Genomic DNA, 5,941 nt, shown 5'->3' with positions numbered 1-5,941 from the left:
CCCACTACTGACCACGCCCACTACTGACCACGCCCACAACTGGCCACGCCCACTGCAGACCACACCCACTGCAGACCACACCCACTAACAAACCACTTAATTTTCGATTTAAAGCTTCTTTCGTGACTTGCAGGGATTCATCTTCTTGGTTCTTTCGGTAAAGTCACGTAGAATGGAAATAATAAAATAATAAAACATTTTATAATAAAATAAATTGCTATAATACTAAAATTAAATAATATTTATTTTATTATGTTTTCTTTTTATTATTTTATTATTTCCATTCTACGTGACTTCACCAAAAGAACCAAGAAGATGAACCCCTTAATGTAGGCGGGAACGTTCCAGAAGAAGCCACCCCCACCCACACTACCCCCCACTACTGACCACGCCCACTACTGACCACGCCCACAACTGGCCACGCCCACTATTGACCACACCCACTGCAGACCACACCCACTAACAAACCACTTAATTTTCGATTTCAAGCTTCTTTCGTGACTTGCAGGGATTCATCTTCTTGGTTCTTTCGGTAAAGTCACGTAGAATGGAAATAATAAAATGATAAAAATAATACAAAGAAAAAAAATATGTAATAATATAATAAAATATTATATTAATTATTTCAATATTATTTTTTCCCATTCTACGTGACTTCACCAAAAGAACCAAGAAGATGAACCCCTTAATGTAGGCGGGAACGTTCCAGAAGAAGCCACCCCCACCCACACTACCCCCCCTTTAATGCCCCGCCCACTACTGACCACGCCCACTACTGACCACGCCCACGACTGGCCACGCCCACTATTGACCACACCCACTTAATTTTCGATTTCAAGCTTTCGTGACTTGCAGGGATTCATCTTCTTGGTTCTTTCGGTAAAGTCACGTAGAATGGAAATAATAAAATAATAAAACATTTTATAATAAAATAAATTGCTATAATACTAAAATTAAATAATATTTATTTTATTATGTTTTCTTTTTATTATTTTATTATTTCCATTCTACGTGACTTCACCAAAAGAACCAAGAAGATGAACCCCTTAATGTAGGCGGGAACGTTCCAGAAGAAGCCACCCCCACCCACACTACCCCCCACTACTGACCACGCCCACTACTGACCACGCCCACTATTGACCACGCCCACTAACAATCCCACCCACTAACCACCCTCCCACTACCCCCCCCACTAACCCCCCACCCACTACCCCCCACTAACCCCCCCACCCACTACCCCCCCCCCACCCACTACCACCCCCCACTACTCCCCACTAACCCCACACCCTCCCCCCACTACCCCACCACTACCTCCCCCACCCACTACCCCCCCCACTACCCCCCACCCACTACCTCCCCCACCCACTACCCCCCCCCACCAGTGGCATCCACATCTGTAGAACGTGAAGAACCAGTGGCATCCACATCTACAGAACGTGAAGAACCAGTGGCATCTACATCTGCAGAACGTGAAGAACCAGTGGCATCCACATCTGCAGAACGTGAAGAACCAGTGGCATCTACATCTCCAGAATATGAAGAACCAATGGCATCTACATCTGTAGAACGTGAAGAATCAGTGGCATCTACATCTGCAGAACGTGAAGAACCAGTGGCATCTACATCTGCAGAACGTGAAGAACCAGTGGCATCTACATCTGCAGAACGTGAAGAACCAGTGGCATCTACATCTGCAGAACGTGAAGAACCAGTGGCATCTACATCTACAGAACGTGAAAAACCAGTTGCATCTACATCTGCAGAACTTGAAGAACCAGTGGCATCTACATCTGCAGAACATGAAGAACCAGTGGCATCTACATCTGCAGAACATGAAGAACCAATGGCATCTACATCTCCATAACGTGAAGAACCAGTAGCATCTACATCTGCAGAACATTAAGAACCAGTGGCATCTACATCTGCAGAACATTAAGAACCAGTGGTGTCTACAGAACATTAAGAACCAGTGGCATCTACATCTGTAGAACATGAAGAATCAGTGGCATCTACAGAACGTGAAGAACCAGTAGCATCTACATCTGCAAAACATTAAGAACCAGTGGCATTTACATCTGCAGAACATGAAGAAACAGTGGCATCAACATCTGCAGAACGTGAAGAACCAGTGGCATCCACATCTGTAGAACGTGAAGAACCAGTGGCATCTACATCTGCAGAACGTGAAGAACCAGTGGCATCCACATCTGTAGAACGTGAAGAACCAGTGGCATCTACATCTGTAGAACATGAAGAATCAGTGGCATCTACAGAACGTGAAGAACCAGTGGCATCTACATCTACAGAAAATAAAGAACCAGTTGCATCTACATCTGAAGAACGTGAAGAACCAGTGGCATCTACATCTGCAGAACGTGAAGAACCAGTGGCATCTACATCTGCAGAACGTGAAGAACCAGTGGCATCTACATCTGCAGAACATTGAGAACCGGTGGCATATACATCTGTAGAACGTGAAGAACCAGTGGCATCTACATCTACAGAACGTGAAAAACCAGTTGCATCTACATCTGCAGAACTTGAAGAACCAGTGGCATCTACATCTGCAGAACATGAAGAACCAGTGGCATCTACATCTGCAGAACATGAAGAACCAATGGCATCTACATCTCCATAACGTGAAGAACCAGTAGCATCTACATCTGCAGAACATTAAGAACCAGTGGCATCTACATCTGCAGAACATTAAGAACCAGTGGCATCTACATCTGTAGAACATGAAGAATCAGTGGCATCTACAGAACGTGAAGAACCAGTAGCATCTACATCTGCAAAACATTAAGAACCAGTGGCATCCACATCTGTAGAACGTGAAGAACCAGTGGCATCTACATCTGCAGAACGTGAAGAACCAGTGGCATCTACATCTGCAGAACATGAAGAACCAGTGGCATATACATCTGTAGAACGTGAAGAACCAGTGGCATCTACATCTACAGAACGTGACGAACCAGTTGCATCTACATCTGCAGAACTTGAAGAACCAATGGCATCTACATCTCCAGAACGTGAAGAACCAGTAGCATCTACATCTGCAGAACATTAAGAACCAGTGGCATCTACATCTGCAGAACATTAAGCATCAGTGGCATATACATCTGCAGAACGTGAAGAACCAGTGGCATCTACATCTGTAGAACATGAAGAATCAGTGGCATCTACAGAACGTGAAGAACCAGTGGCATCTACATCTACAGAACATAAAGAACCAGTTGCATCTACATCTGAAGAACGTGAAGAACCAGTGGCATCTACATCTCCAGAACGTGAAGAACCAGTAGCATCTACATCTGCAGAACATTAAGAACCAGTGGCATCTACATCTGCAGAACATTAAGAACCAGTGGCATATACATCTGTAGAACATGAAGAATCAGTGGCATCTACAGAACGTGAAGAACCAGTGGCATCTACATCTACAGAACATAAAGAACCAGTTGCATCTACATCTGAAGAACGTGAAGAACCAGTGGCATCTACATCTCCAGAACGTGAAGAACCAGTGACATCTACATCTCCAGAACGTGAAGAACCAGTGACATCTACATCTGCAGAACGTGAAGAACCAGTGGCATCTACATCTGCAGAACATGAAGAATCAGTGGCATCTACAGAACGTGAAGAACCAGTGGCATCTACATCTGCAGAACATAAAGAACCAGTGGCATCTACAGGAGATTATACATTCCTCGTGTTTCGTGTACACGCCGTATACAACGTGTTTTGAATCCACAGGGAGTAAAGTTGGAACCCAATCCACTTACGAACACGGATCTCTGGAACGTAACTTGTTCGTATGTTGAGGAGTGCCTGTATTCAGATGCTGACACGTGAAGCCCTAAGAACCCTAAGAATCCTACATCCATAAACTCCGCCCCCTTCCCGATAGCCCCTCCCTCTTTCCCCCCATAGCCCCGCCTCCTTCCTTCACAGCTCCACCCCCGCAACCGCCCCCACCAACATCCCCATAGCCCCTCCTCCTTCCCCATAGCTCCACCCTCACCCCACCCCCCACAACTCCCCCTGTTCTCCATAGCCCCGCCCCCCTCTCGAGATCTCGCGAAACTTCGAGAGTGGACGCGTCCAATGCGTCCGAAGACGGCGGGGGGGGGGGTTTGGCGATGAGCGAGCCGCTGATCTACAAAAATAATAAATCGGTAATTTACGTTTTTTACTCATCGCATATGGTTTCAATATTAAGCTGATATATTATTACTGTTTATATTTAAAGAATTTTTAAAATAAATATTTCGCATGGACGTAGCCGTTTTAATTTTAATTATGTTAACGCTGGATTTTAACAGCGTCTTTTCCCCCCTCTCCCTCCGCCCTCCCGCGCCCAGTTGGTAGCGCCCCAAGTAAGTGAGTGACGCAGAGCCCCGGACATCCCGTTGGCATGGAAACACCGAGAGCCTTGAACGATCCACTGCTGGATGGGCATGGAACCAGAATTTTCATTTTGTAGCCTGCAGGGATAAATCCGATGAGCCACAAAGCTCTTTCGCGTGGATTTAATAACGACAACAACAACCGCCGTTCAAATGTCGACATCACCCACGGCGCTTGTGCCAGGCTAGGTGCAGGAGGAGGTCACGTGGACAGACCCTGCAGGTGCCATGGGTTGACTGCTGTGCCAGGCTAGGTGCAGGAGGAGGTCACGTGGACAGACCCAGCAGGTGCCATGGGTTGACTGCTGCTGTGCCAGGCTAGGTGCAGGAGGAGGAGGTCACGGGACAGACCCTGCAGGTGCCATGGGTTGACTGCTGTGCCAGGCTAGGTGCAGGAGGAGGTCACGTGGACAGACCCTGCAGGTGCCATGGGTTGACTGCTGTGCCAGGCTAGGTGCAGGAAGAGGACGTCACGGGACAGACCCAGCAGGTGCCATGGGTTGACTGCTGTGCCAGGCTAGGTGCAGGAGGAGGTCACGGGACAGACCCTGCAGGTGCCATGGGTTGACTGCTGTGCCAGGCTAGGTGCAGGAGGAGGAGGTCACGGGACAGACCCAGCAGGTGCCATGGGTTGACTGCTGTGCCAGGCTAGGTGCAGGTCACGGGACAGACCCTGCAGGTGCCATGGGTTGACTGCTGTGCCAGGCTAGGTGCAGGTCACGGGACAGACCCTGCAGGTGCCATGGGTTGACTGCTGTGCCAGGCTAGGTGCAGGAGGAGGTCACGGGACAGACCCTGCAGGTGCCATGGGTTGACTGCTGCTGTGCCAGGCTAGGGTGCAGGAGGAGGTCACGGACAGACTGCTGTGCCAGGCTCGACATACAGATGTCCACTAGATGTCCCGTACGAAACACAAAGAGCTTCATGGCACATCGGATTTCTCCAGGAAATATATATTCGTACGGTGTATGATTCGGCAATCGATTGATTTCACTGCGGTGGGGGTGGATCGGAAATGGATAGGGGAGAGCAATCGATCGCTATCACTCCGATCCATTAAGCGTCAGCGGGGATGACGTCGGTGGCGATGACGTCACTTCCGGCACTCAGCCGCAAGGCCCGAGCGTAGGGGGGGGAAATCCGACGTGATGACGTCAGGTAAAGACGTGGGGTGGGGGGGTCCGACGTAATGACGTCAGGTTCAAAGGGTTCAAGTTCAAGTTCATTTATTAGGTATAGCCCTGTGAGTCTTACGGCTCTTGAATCGGGTGCAACCGCAACAAACAAACAAAAACATGAACAAAAAACATCTTAAAGTGAATATGTGACTGAGTGCAAACAGAAAATCCAAGAAAATACAGCACCACGTGACGAAGCAGTCCGTAAAGCCCCGCACGCGGCTCCAAAGCCGCAGATTGCCGACCCCTGATCTGTCGCCTTCTTACAGAGAGGGCTTGTCTGGACTGGCTGACGAATTGGGCCAGATTAAACTAATTAAAACTGGGCACGTTCCAGACTGCAACCACCATATA

This window comes from Lampetra planeri, unplaced genomic scaffold (assembly GCF_965212315.1).
Source record: "Lampetra planeri unplaced genomic scaffold, kcLamPlan1.2.h2 scaffold_1382, whole genome shotgun sequence".
NCBI classification, from domain to species: domain Eukaryota; kingdom Metazoa; phylum Chordata; class Hyperoartia; order Petromyzontiformes; family Petromyzontidae; genus Lampetra; species Lampetra planeri.
This window is presented reverse-complemented; position numbering follows the sequence as displayed.